Genomic DNA, 14376 nt, shown 5'->3' on the forward strand with positions numbered 1-14376 from the left:
CGTGCCGGGCCGTGCCCGGGCTCTGTTGGGGGCCCGTGCCGGGCCGTGCCCGGGCTCTGTTGGGGGCCCGTGCCGGGCCGTGCCCGGGGAGGCCACCGGCGCTGGTCGAGCTACGTCGCGCTCTAATGGGGATCCAAGGGTGCGTCTCCCTGCAAGGGCCAAGTGAGACCCGGGGAAAGGTCAAAGGTACGTTCGAGGCCCGTTCTGCCGTGCCCGCCGCCCCTCAGGACCCATGGCTGCGCCGTCCGCCTCCACCGTGCCCTGTCACCATTGTCCATCTTTTCCTGGTTGAACCTGTTACTGCTGTGTCTCCGGCAGAAGTGGAACGCGATTTGGGTTAGCATCCAAACTTAATATGGTAGTTCTCAAAAATAACCAAACTACACTACAACATCAAAGCAAATATGGAGCATACCTTGAGCAGCGACACCAGAAATCTGGAAAATTGGCCCATACATAATATAAGAGGTAGAACAATAGCAGATGTCATGTAACCCGTCTTGGTCTCTCAAATGGTTGAATTGTTGGTGTGAGTTAGTGTGTCTGCAATTCAACTGCACTGTTTGCCAACCCTCTGACTGTAGTTGTTCCTTTCAAACAAAAGCATTTACAAATTTTGGGTGCTTCCTTCCCCTTCAGAGTGGGTCGTCACACCATGCCTGGGGTGTTGCGGTCGCTGGAGGTGTCACAGTGACCTGACTGCCCCACATGCCTGCCTGGCCCTTCCTGGCTGGTCACCACATCCTGCCTGTGCCACAGCAGGAGCCTCCTGGGGAATGACAAGGAAGGGGACCATGAGACCCTGTCACCCTGCTGCTCTGGGGTGGGAGAGGGGACAGAGAATGTCACTTTGTTTCCCCATAGTGTGGGACAGCTGACACTTCACATCTGGTGTGTGGATTTTTACTGGGGCTACAATGTTCACAGAAGTGGTGTGGAGGCTGCTGGCAAAGGCACACCCATAAGCAGCTGAGCTGGGTATTCCTGGGTGACCACGGGAGCCCACAACCACACAATGGCATGGCAGGGCCCCACTGCATAGGTTCCCAACTATGAGGAAGTCCTGGAGTTCCTTCTCTCCTCAGCTCTTCAAAGTTTTTTTAGGAGTCTGGCAGACCATTGGCACATCAAGACACACCATGGAGGCAAAAATTTGGACACTTGTGTGCTGGCTCCTAGCAGGTGAGAGCCTAGAAGCAAATACACAATACACATCAGGCCAGCAAGAGGGTTTTGCCCTGGAGCTGTCTAATACCCGTTCCCCAAGGAAGAGTACAGGAGCCACTATGCTAATTCCTTTACTTCCCAAGCGGCAAGAGAGACAGCTGCCCTACTATGCCATGGCAGCTACTAACCACATGAGAGGAGGTGGGGAGGCAGATCTCACAAGCCAGCAAGCCTGAATTGCTGTCAGAGGGCATGCATTTAAGATGTAGCTGTCTCTCTTTCAGCCCAAAGACATGGCATGTATCAACACTGGTCACACCACAGCCCTAAAGGGGGGAGGAAACCAGCCTTTCCTGTTACGAAAAAGTCCTGCTAGCTCCCTCTTCCTTAACATGCCCTGCCATTTACTGCACTTGTCCCACATCCTTGGAGTATCTTTCTGGCTCCCTGTTGCCTACTGTGGGTGACTTGCTCCCTTTCCTGTCTTTGGTGACTGTCCCGTCTTCAGTGACTAACTCAAACCCAGACTATTCATAGCAATTGGAGATGATCCTTTCAAAAATACAGGCTGTGAAAAATTGCTGAAGTTCAGGCAGAGATTTACAATGACAAATGATCCACATGGGCTATGGTCTTCCCCATGTTGGCCAGCACACTGCCAGCATCACAGCTTGTGACTGTGTGAACCTGCACCACCGGAATTTCAGGAAAAGTTTGTTTGCATTCCAGGTGGGATTCTGAGCAGCACAAGGGCTTGCAGAACTAGGATCTTAAAGTTTATCTGGTCAGAAACCTGCATAAATTGATGAAAACACCCATAGGACATACTTCTAATCTCTATCAGTAACTTGCAGGAAGTGAATTTAAAATGTCAGTGTCTAACCTTTGATAGCTTTTGTTTTGATACATGTTCCAGAGGGAAATCCACGCTTGTTGCTGCGTCAAAATGTCACAAGGTTCTGGGACCTATGGCTTTTTGAAAGGTATAAAATTTTGTGAGATTTACAACAAAATTGCAGTAGTTAGTAACATTGCAATTGTTTTTAAAATGGAAGTAATTGATGTCCATGGAGCTAAGAGTGTATATATAGAATCATGGAATCATATGGGTGTCTTAGCTTTCAGCCCCAGAGATAGTCTACATCCTGAGAGGTGGCACATAAGAAAAAGATTCCCTTAGAAAACGTGAATGTTGCCCATTCCTACCAAACCTCTTGTCCTATTGCTCAACAACAGTGTCTTTATGCTAAAGGGGAGGAGAAACTCATGAAGGAAACCAGGCCTGCTGTTGCAGCAAAAATAAAATCCCTCTTCTAGGAAGATTTACACATATGGTTAGCTTAATCAAGGCTATCAGTTCTAGTGAGTGGAACTACTCACAGTGGATATGGAGTCTGAAAAGGGCACCAGCCTGTACAGGACTGGGACCTGGTACTGCACAGGAAAAAAAAATGTAGTCAATAGTTCTTAAATTTCTGCTGTTCAGCATTAAAACATCAGAGTCATCACATTTGGGAGAAGTGCATACAATTGAGAAAAAGCTGAGGGGTGGCTTTGAAAATAAGGGACAGCTGAGATGTATGCTTGGGAGACGCTGTTTAAATGCAAGTAGAATTGTTCCTCTTTTGTTGGAAGCTGAGCACAGCATAATGTGATTTGTGATTACAATTCTTTGTGTCTGTGAAGCGACTGAAGAGACAGGCTAACTCTGAAACATCACTGGACTTCTAATTTCACTGAAAAGGAACTGGGACAGGGAATGGATGTTTCAGATTTTCAGACTAAAGCATACTACCTTTCTAGTTATTTTTGAAGCAGCATGAAATATCACAGTTTCTTCAGTTTGTCCTAAGGAAAAAAGATCTTGCCAGTGGTTTTTAAAGAAACTTTTTCTGTAGTTTCATTAATAAAAACACTTGCTCTTTTTTTCTTTGATCTCAATAACACAAAAGGGAAACAGGCAGGAAACACTGGGTATTGCAGTACAAGTCTCACCACACACCTGTTTCATTGTTAGACATATACAATTTTCCAATTGTAGTATCAAATTTATGAAAGGCTATGAAAGTGAAAAACCCTTGCACTGATTCTACAACCACCGGAGCTTTAGCTGGAGTGAAACCAGAGCAGATGATGCTGTCCTGCATGGCTTCTGTTCTCCCAGCCCTATCCTCCAAGAAATACCAAGCCACTTGAAATGGAGAAACTGCTTTTCATCCAGTGGCATGACTAGAAGCAATTGGTAAACCTGCTGCTCCATGACAAGCTTCCTGATGTTGCTCTTGCTCATGGTGTCCAAAATAAGCTTTCCTATGGCAGCAGTCAAGCTGGTAATCTGCTGGCCAGACATTGTGTTGAAGCTCATTAAAGGTGCGCATGTGGCTTGTGCTGGGGCAAGTGCTTCACTCTGTGCTCACTCACCCCAGAATTTGCTGCTGTTTCTTTTGTTAAAATGCCATTATTGCCTCCTCACTATTGCCACAGATTACCTTTATTTCTGAACAAGGCTTGTATTTTTACAGTATTTTCCTGTAGGGCCCATCTCCTCAGGGCAGTGCCTTGACTGAGATCAGTTAGTGATAACCAAAAGCTACAGGACTTTCAGCTTCACTCTAGAGTCATGAATTCTTCCTTGACAGAAAGGATAATGTACCATGAATAAATTATGTCATTTATCTTTGACGTTTCCAGCATTTGCTCTTGAATTATGTGTTCTCAAAGGAGTCTTTCTGAGAGATGCCTTAAATAATGAAAGAACAGATGCCTCAACAAATTAAATGCCATATTTTTAAGCACTAGGTAATGAAGTATCTGAAAATGTTTTTCTCTGTTGCAGAAATCCTCTGTGCTTTTCTAAGAAGTAGCATTTTGCAGTAGTTCTGAAGTCCTGTACGGCTCCAAGCAAAAGGAACATTTTGGAAGTGATTTTTTTTTTCAAGTTACTTTCCTAGTTAAGAATATGGTGATAAAATAAGAGCACATAAAAAGAAGACACAAAGCAACACAGCAGAATTGCTACATGAGCCCTCTCAGTGTGATATTAAACCTTTCCTTGAACATGTTCTCCTTAAAAAGCTCTTCTCACTACCTGTGGCCAGGCAGGGAGCATGGGCTGAGTCTCCAGGTAGCCGTGCTGACGCACAGAGAGCAGATGTAGTCCCGTGACTGGATACACTCAGTGCTTTCCAAACTCTCTGTGTGATGGGGCTGCAAGGTGCTCTGCCTCTGAAACCCTGATGTGCTGATACCATGTCGCAGCCAAGCCCCTGAGTGGTAGCTTGCTCAGCTTGGGGTTTTGCCATTTTACATTTGTTTTCTTTGTCAGAGAAACAGATCTGAGAAAGGTTTTCATTTTTTCAGACACCAGTGTGCTGGAGCTGACCTGCTGTCTGGTACTAGAGGGAGCTCCAAACTGGAAGCTGTGGCAGCCAGCATAAGCAATTGAGACCAGCTCAGTGACCAGGTGAGTTAGTCAGGGAGCAGCATCACACTCATGTGGATTCACAGCTCCCACATGGCTTAGATGATGGGTTGATCACCTTCACGTGTGCCTGCAGAAATAGTGGGGACAGACATTTTTCTCCATGCTCTCACTGCTATGTTCCTGAGCAGCTTTCAGGCCAAATGAAGAGCAGAGAACATATTTTTCCCACAGGCTTTAAACTCTGTGTAAGAAAAGCATTTGGTCTTCTGTAAGAGCTGCCTACCCTCCAACCTCCAAAGAACCATAGTGCTGCTTTCCAGAAGGATAATGAGTGTCATTTCAGCCTCACAGGATGTTGATTCAGCAGGGTCATTATGGCTTTTTCCTCATGTTGACTTCTTGTTAAAGCAGTGAACAGCAGGCACTCAGATGTGGAGAGAGGGTGGAGGAGGAAAGGTAAACAGCTTTGGTCTAGTCCAGAATAAAAATAACATATATGTACAATATATGAGAAACTAGACAGGTAGAGTATAAGAGAAGAAAAGCAGCTACCAGGCAGTAAACAGAGGGCATTTCATGTTTAACTTTTCTCCAACCATGAAAATAACTGTGAATTTAATAATAATTTCATTATTAACCTCTTAATTAAATATTAATTTGCCCTGGCAAAAGGCACCAAGGGTTTTTTTCTGGACATACAGAGGTCTCCAAAGCTCAATGTACACTGGGTCAGGTGATGAAACCCAAGCAGAGTTAGTTGGTTTTGTTGCCTTGTTTGCTGGCAGTGAGCTTTGTCCCTTCCTCTCTCTCATTTATTGCCACAGCTACAAGGGATAAGCAGAATGAGTTTCTGGAAATTGTTTCCAACCATAGCTTAGGCCTTTTTATCAGGCTCCTGATACCTGACTTGAAATGTTTAGAATCCAGCCAGCAGTTACACGGGATCTTTTCTTCATGTGTTCCCATTGAAAAGTCATGTGACATCTATGGTTCATAATGCATCTAGGGAGAATATGCTTATATCATAGATCCAGCTGTCGTTTAAAAAAAGAAAAATATACATGCATGAATGCCATTCAGCTGGTTGCTAGGAAATTGTGCTGATAAAGTGAAACCATGGGGAATGCAAACAAAATGTGTAGTATAGAAAGTACAGCTGAAGACATAAAGTTACTGCTTAGAATTGTCTTGTATCCACTAAGGACTGATAGTTTCTGGAATAAGACAAAATGTGTGGAGATGTACTTGTAAATCCCAGGCACAGCTACACTCATTTTTTTTTTCTGAATTAGAAGAATGTCCCCTAAACTGAAGGAAAAATTACAAATCCATTTCAATTTTGACTCTGCTATTGTAACAGGTGAACTAGTCTGCTTATGTCTCACTCCTGTATTTTGAGGGATCAGCAAAACCCATGCCCTCAATTAAAACTATTTTTAACATAATTAGCAAAGTGTGCACAAGCTGTCGAAGCAAGGTCATGTTCTGACTCACCTGATACCTGAGGCACATGTGCATCCGGTGCGCAGTCAGGTGTGCTTTCCAGCCTGCTGTGCTGTGGCAGATGTGATTGATAAAAAAAACCCTTTGCTGGCTGACTGAAGCCTGGAGGAATGGCTGCTGGACTTCCCACAGCCACCTTGGGCAGCACAGAGCTCAAGAGAGCCTCAGCAGCACCTGGGTGCTGCAGGGGCAGACAAGCCTGGCAGGGCACTGCAGGGGCCAGGTGCTCCCTAAGAGCAAGGCCACAGCCCCTGCTCCTTCTGTTCCAGCCCCTCCACTAGTGCAACACTAGCTGTGTGAGCAGCTATCCCCACTAGCTGTGGCCTGGCCCACACATTTGTGCATTAGCCAGCTTGTGGAGGGAGATAAATGATGATACAACCCTATTAAATTTCCACCAAAAGCAGGACCTGTCTCTGTTGTCCGTTTCTCAGTGGCAAGGGATGAGAATGCTATGCAGTAGCTGCTGAATGTAAATGTGTTGTACTTCCTGCTGGCTGAGTGGAGGTTATGAGGGAGGATAAACATCAAGTACTGAGGCAAAACTCAGCTCAGACACTGCCTGCGCCACCATCACAGCTTTGGCTGGTCAGACAAGCCATGACATGGTACCCAGGCCAATCCCCAGGAGTCCTCTGAAGCTTAGATCTAGCAGAGTCTGGCCCCATTTACACACAGGACCAAATGGTTTGGCAGTCTCAAAAGCCCTTGGTGGGACTGCAGTGTTGCATGAACTCTGTCATTTTTAGACCTTAGTTATCTGGGAACTTAGATGTGGGTAGAGACAAGAGCAGTATGATGCAGATAGGAGAAGGATGTCTCCCATTGACTGGACAGGTGCCAGGGCTGGCAGGCACACAGAGATTGGATGTTGGACACTCCTACTTGCAAAGGGAGTCCAGATCTGAAAACCACATGATAGGAAAGCATTTGACTGAAGTGGTACTTAAATACGGGATGCCAAATCCTTGTTCCTGTTTGTAGGAGTTATTTGTCTTCCATTGTTCTCCCTAATTACTGTTCTCTGGAAATACCTACCACAGGATGAAATTACCATTGAAATCTGTGAGGAGGGATAAAGGCCTCTCTTAGAGCAATCACTTTATACCTTGCCCAGTTTTGGGCCCATAAACTTTTTCGAGTAAGAGGGGCTTTAGGCATCTACACGCTTCATCTTGTTGGCAGTGTTTAAGGTATTTGTGAAAGGTAGCCAAGAAGAGCTACTTTGCACAAATGTCCTAAAATACTTGCAAGGGCTCACTGAGCAGAGGCTGAAAGTGCTGCTTGACTTCTCTAAGATCACCCAGAAGCCAGTTCACTGTACAGAGGCTGGGTTGAGCTATGTTATGTTGGACCAGGTTAGGTTAGAGAGAGCTCCTTACTGTTACAGGCACAGAAAGGGATCACAAGATAGGTTTTCCAGCATGTGTCTAAACAACTGATTCTCCTTCACTTGTCCTCCCTCTGGCAGCATAAGCAAGAGCATACAAAGTAACCACCTTCACTCCAAGACTGTTCTGCAATGGAAAGCAGGGAGCTGTTATTTTCCAGGTTCTGCCCTCACAGAAGAGGCCTTGCAGGTTTCTATGGGGCTAAACATCAGACAGGAACAATGCCACTGCATTGCTTGGCTGATGTCTGCCTGAATGTCCTTATGTGTTTAGGCCAGCTCTGCACAGACTGCACGGATGGCACTCAGCACAGTGGCTGGCCCTGGCCCAGGGACCTGAAAGGAGAGATGCTTGCAAACCCCTCTCTGCTGAGCTGGTGCTCCCAATGGCCTGCTGTCTAACCTCCCCCCACTCCCCAAGAGAATGTAGGTCACTGTTCACATTGTTTTCCTCTGAGCCTCGACCGTTCCTGTTTTGCCACTTTGTTTGCAATTAGCCCGTACTTTTGTAATTGACCTAAATAAGCCTGTTTGTTTCATTTTCCTCCATCCCATGCCTTATGTTTCCAGAGAGCTGTGATTAATAAGAATGATGCAGCATGAATATCTTCTGCAAGCCCAAAGCAGGCAGTGCCCTGGCTGGAGTTAGTCCTGCTCTTGGTGCTCAGCAGCAAGCTGACAATGTAAACCAGAACTCAGGCAGCTTTGGGTTTTGCCCTGAAAAAAAGACAGCATGACAGATCTTACAGCTTGGTTGTGCTGTATGGCCTCCACAGATGCCTTTTATTGTTACTACTGTTAGCAAAATGAAAGAACTAGAGCAAAACTGTAAGTGAGCAAGCAAATAAGAGATCCCTCCGATAACAAGTGATGTCCAAGTGCTATATTGCAAGCCATGAAACCCACCCATTTGTATCAGTTTTCACAGCTGCTCACTTTGCTCCCACAATCACACTTAGCACAATGATGATGTCCTAAATTTCCTCTCATGTCACAGCCCTGCCATCCCCATGATACCTGAAGTGTGAATGCTGGAAAATCAAATGCAACAGAGCATGGACGTTATCCCACTAAATCTCTCATGCTGTTGGGAAATACTCAGCTGGATGGGTTTCAGGCACCACTTTTTGCCTCAGTTTTCCCATTTGCTCTCATGAACTCCTGCTTGGAGAGGAACATCTCATGAATGTTTCCTTTATTTGCGCTACTTTTTGCCTCTCACATTCTTTAAAAAGACAAAAGTAAACATCAAAACAAAACCTTGCAAGAGAGCTTTTCCCAAAACTTCCTGTTGTGTTCCAGACCCCCCCACAGAGATGTTCTGCTGCTTCCCACTGGGGTGCCCATCTCTGTGTCCCCCTCCTGCAGGAAGGGCTGTGTTGGGGTCTGTATGTCAGGTTGGCACAGAGGTCAGTACCGAGGCCCATAGGAGTCACAGAGCCTGTAGAGGATTTAGCACTGTGGTGTCCCTGAACACCAAGCTCCAGCCTCTCACTTTAGAGATGCTGGAGGGAGGCACAGGGAATGAAATGCAAACTACATGTCATGCTGTTCAGAAACCAAATACCAGAAATGCTGGCACTTGCATCTATTTGTAGTTTTCCTGATGCGTTGCCAGTACCCTACCTAGCAGTATGCAGTCAACGTCTGTCCCTTTGCTTGTTCTTGCTTCTCTAAAAAGACTCTGAGAGGACTTTAGTAGATGTCAGACGCAAAGCACAACTCACTCCCAGGGCAGACTCTGTCCTGCAAGCCGAGAGATGACATGGAGATAGGCACAACAAGAGCTGTGGCATGAGGTTGTGGAACTGGGGTTTTCCAATAAGCCTAAATTTTGCACCCAACTCTAACATAATTTCCTTGGGAACTCGGGCAACAAATTACCATAAACCTCTTTTAAAATCCCTCTATTTAACCTCTTGCTCCTTGACACAGTCTTTGAGATCCAGGTTTCCCCCTTTCTCTGTAATATACCTTGGCTTGCAAAATTCACCATGCAGAACGAAATCTGAACTTTCCACTCCCCATGGTAACCATAATTCAATTAAACAAGACAAACCTTGGACAGCAGTTGGTCCTTGGGCAGGACATGGTATACTAAATATGATACCAGCAGGAGGAGAGTGAAACACAAAACTCATGAAACAATCCTGTTAAAAGAGAGTTGGCAAGTGGGTGCCCTTCAGGACAAGGACTCACACAAACACACATGCTCTCCCCTTTCTTTAGTCCAGCACACTTCGCATAGATGACAACAAATGGGAAGGACTGGGATTAATGGCAACTTTTGCATGCTTGTAAGTCTCTCTGAAGAGAACCCAACTGCACATTCAGCTTCTATGGATGGATGCATTTGTTCCCTTTGCTAATGTGCAAATATAGGTCTGACTAGGGATGCTTTCCTTAAGCAGTGCCAATGTGGGCAGAAACCAAATGTCAAATACAAGAAAATTGCACACAGCCCATTAGTCATCTGGCAGGACAACTGACTGAGAGGGAAATATAAAAGTATAGCCAGATCACACTCTCACGGAGGTGAAAAAAAGAAAACATGGTGACTAAATACCAAAGTCATGGCAAACCCAAATATTATTCTCAGAATGACTAGAATTAGGAAGGCTAGAAGATAGGGAACAACAGCCTAGAAATGTTGCCCAGGACGAGGCACTATCTCCACCCCTTGAAGTTTTTAAGTCCTGGATGGAGAAAGACTTGACCAGCCTGATTTGATCTCATGACTGCCCCTGCCCTGGACAGGAAGCTGGACTATAGATCTCCAGAAGGCCTTTCCTATGTGAATTTTTCTGTGATCCTATGAATGCTTGTGATTTGGCATACAAAGAAGGCAACTACTGACATTGCCATGACAACAAACTGGATTTCTGCTGGTTTTGCAGCTTCCTGCAAAGAGAAGAGTGCATGCTTCCTTGAGAGAAATGCTCACAAACCCCCCAAGATTTATAGCACTAGATTCATTGGAGTTTTGCTTTCAATCTAATGAAAGAATTAATAGGTATCAGCTTGTTGCACAGTTCATTTCTGCTTCTGCTTCAATTTTCTTTTTTTTTTTAGATAGTGAAGAGAAAATTACATGCAATCTTGCAAAAAGAAGATAATTACATCCTCCCCCTTGGGGAGACAACCAAAATGGCTTCAGCAGATACTCCCAGTGCCAGTGGGAGTCAGCAGCCAGGGCCGGCTGTAAAGCATTTTCCTTCACCATTTGCCCTGTGGTCTTCCTAAATAGAAGCACATGAACTGAAACATTTCCAATGTTTTGTTCAAATACTGCAAATACTACTCAGCTGCAGCAACCAGGAGTTGAAAACTGGGAGCTGGGCAGATCCGAGGCAGAGGTGCTGTTGTGGCAGGTCACACACCCGGAGGTGTGGTAGGGCTGTGTGACCTGTGGCGGTGCTGGCCTGCCTGAAGCCCTTGTGGGCTCCTGGGGCTGCAGGCAGAGGATGGGGATGTGGGACTCTGCTACCACAGCTTCTGCCCTGGCAATGCCCATGGGGGAGCTTGGGGACATGAGAGAACTGGGGCATGAGGCAACGCAGCTGCAGCAGCAGCTCTGTGTCCAGCCACACAAGGGCTCCGCTCTCTGCCTCGCACCCGGTGCCGGCAGCACAGAGCACCCTCAGAGGCAGAGGAGAGCTTGGTTTCCTGCACACTTCCCACTTGCACTGTCTGCCTCTCAGCCAGAGCCAAAGATCCAGCCCCCTGGGATTCACCTTCAGCCAGGAATAACTTCTGACTTGAGGCAATTTTAGTAGGTTACCAATGTGGCTGGCTTTTTCCTTTGGCAGTTTTGCTTTTCTTCCTCACTCTATGAAAATCGAGTTTTCTTTCAAACATGAATGTGCCCCTTGTAAGCTGATCTGCAATATAATTATTTTCTCCCTTGCTCAGCAAACTTTGCAAAACTGGACATTTTCCCCATCAAAGCCAGACAATGAGGCCTTGTCTACACTGGAGCACAGTAGTAACAATTCCCACTGTGGCTGCCATCAGTTCAGCTCGCCTGGTGGGAGCCGTTTATTAAATTTTTTTCCTGAAGACTAAGCCTCCCAGTTCAAGTTGATTGCCCCACATGTCAGAGCCACAAAACATTTGTGAGGTGAGATTTTTTTGCCATGGGCATTCAAAAGCTAAAGAAGCAAATTCAAAGCTTTCCAAAAGCAGTCACGAGCTGCAAGTCTGCTTGAGCCATTTTTTAAAACCAAGTAGTCATTGTAATCTAGAAGTGCAGACACTGGTTGGGGAGCAGGATTTAATCATTGTTCTTGCAAAAGGTTTGCCAGCACCTCCTTTTCCTGTCATGGTTTTATAGCCAGTCACCTTAACAGAAGTTAAAACATGATCACATCAGACCTACACCATTAAAAAAGGTATCAAAATAACCAGAGCAGGAAAATTGTACAGCTGTGTTACCCATCTCATATGTGGAAACCTTCACATGTGTTTGAAATTTGCTGAAGCTTGGCCCATCTGAAGTTATCCAGCCCCTTTAACCTGTCTCCCCATCAGAGGCCACACCATCACCTCCCACAGCCCAAACCCAGCCAGCCCTGGCCAAGCCAGCAGCTGCCCCCACCCTGAATCTGAGGGGCACAGGTGGGGCTCCACCGACCCCCATCTGTCCCAGTGTCCTGCTGCCACACAGGGCTGCCCAGGCAGGGGGACCTTTTCCAGGCCTGCTGCCTTTCCAAGGCTGAGCATACACATGTGGCTCCAGCCAGGCCCCAGAGGGACACTAATGGTTGATCAAATCATGTTTTACTCTAGCTACATAATGTTTTATAGTAACATCCAGGTCCAGCACATCTCCGAAATAAGGCACAGCATTAGTTCACACCTTCTTAAAGCTCAGCACTGCCCGAGCCTCTGGCTTAGGCAGGGACACACAAGGGCCATGGGGGCCAAGGGCTTGTGGCCGAGGACAGCACAGCTTCACCCGTGCCAAGCAACAGCTCCTGCAGGAAGAGGCACCTTTAGCTGCTGTTTACATAAACAGTTCCAGCCTTCATTGGATACAAAAAGAAACCAGACACCTTGTCTCCATTGAGGTTTTTCCTTCGGGAGAAAAGAAACTCAGCAAGGAATTCCAGGATCCCTTCAAAAATTTTACTGCTGTTTTAGGACACCTTAGGTTGGAAAATGCTTCGTGAATAAAAAGAGTATAGCTGGCAAACCCTCAGCCATGCAGAGGGCAGGGTGAAGAGATTTTGGGGTGGGATTGGCATGACCCTGCTGCTCTTCAGAAGAGAGAAGCCAGCATGTGCTCAGCAGTTGACTTGCTGCCAAAAGGCAAGTGTAGCCACAGGCCTGGGCTTTGAGGTGCTAGTGTGTGTGTCATGGCAGGCCAGGGAGCAGTGCATGAAGCAGCAGGATCTAAGCCCCTTTTCCTTACACAGAGGATGGGGCTCAGAGGTCCAGGCCTGAGCAGGCAGGACTGGTGGAAGGAGGGGAGAAAGAGGAGCACCTGCCCCTCCGGACAAGAGCAGCTTGTGCAGCTCCTGCAAGGGGCTCTGGCACACAGGGCACAGTGAAGGCATCAAGGGATGGGTGGTGCAAGAGCTGGCAGCAGCTTCCCCAGCTGCTTCTGCCAAACTACTGAGGTCAGCTCCAGTGCAGACCCACCCTTCTCCTCTCACTGCTGCAGGATATCCTGGCCAGGCACTGAAATGGAGGCTACAGCAACACGTGCTGCTGCAACAGCCTTCAGCAGACAGTGGTGTGCTGCTCTAAAAACACCTGTAAAGCTCTTATTGTGCTGCTAATGGGCTTCTTGTTAAACAGAACAGTCAAGCTGCTACAAATCAAACAAGTCTTGATCATACTTTCACTCTGCAGAAGGTCCAGGAAAAGAGGTGATCATCAGTCATCCCATCCCCATGGCCTGAAAATACACTGTACTGTTTTCCATAAACCAGCAAGCTTGTGTCATGCATTCATCTCCCTTTTGGTTTTTTATGTCGATTGAGTCCAGCACAATTTCAAAAACAAATTCTGTCCTCTTTTTTTAAAGATGATTGGTATTAATACTGTGGTTACTTTACATTTTTTATCTAATAATAATCACAGATCTGAAAGTCCAGGGGACCAAAGTCCATTTTCCAAATCCAGTGGCACCTCAGAGGCATGCAGTGCTCCGTAGTCTCAGCTGCAAACTGGAGCCCATTGCTTGGGTAAGCTCTGCAGACCCACGCAAGCCTACAGACCTTGCCCAGAGGCTTTGTGCCCGTACAGCCCCATGCCCTGGAGAAGCCAGGGAAGAGCTGCACACCTACAGGTTTTGCTGCTCTGCTGTGGACAGCCACAGCCCTGCCCAAACAGGCCTGGGGTTTGGCCAGCGGGACAGACCAGGAGGAGCTGGGCAGGCTGCTTCAAACAGCTGCTGTCTTAAGAGTTAATCAGTGCTGAAGCGCTAAAAATGGCACACAGCTTATGTCTGCATATCTTTTTTTAGCTGCTATTTAATTGCCTGGTTTCAGCCCACGAGGCACAGCACGGGCGCTTGCCAGGGGCACCGCTCTGCGTCACACAGGGGAACTACAGGGAGCCCTGTGCTCAGCAGGGACGGGAAAGGAAGTCAAAGGCAGCAGGAAAGCCTTTCTCCTCCTCCTCGGAGCTGGTCCCAGCAGGCTGGCAGAGACTGAGCCCTGCTCTTACAGCACAGCAGCCTGCCTGCTCACACCCACGTAGCTGTGACTGCCCCTTGATACATCCCCCCCCATCACATCCACATCTTAGACAGGCAGGGATCCTGCTCCCCAGCAGCTACTCCCATGCTGAGAGCTGAGAGAGCTAAGGTGACATGCTGCCTTCGGGTTCAAGTCTCTCCACTGTGATTTCCAGTATCTACCTTACATTAGAGAGCCAGGGCCAA

At 46.9% G+C, this 14376-nt stretch overlaps 1 long non-coding RNA gene across 1 annotated transcript; it reads left to right on the forward strand.

The window, feature by feature from the left end:
* Positions 1-126: 126 nt before the first annotated feature.
* LOC115947742 lies at positions 127-10770 on the forward strand. The gene is made up of 3 exons (XR_004081595.1): positions 127-186; positions 4528-4630; positions 10557-10770. It is a non-coding gene; the product is annotated as an uncharacterized LOC115947742 (long non-coding RNA).
* The last annotated feature ends 3606 nt before the right edge of the window (positions 10771-14376 follow it).

The sequence above is a fragment of the Geospiza fortis genome, unplaced genomic scaffold, assembly GCF_000277835.1.
Source record: "Geospiza fortis unplaced genomic scaffold, GeoFor_1.0 scaffold66, whole genome shotgun sequence".
NCBI lineage: Eukaryota > Metazoa > Chordata > Aves > Passeriformes > Thraupidae > Geospiza > Geospiza fortis.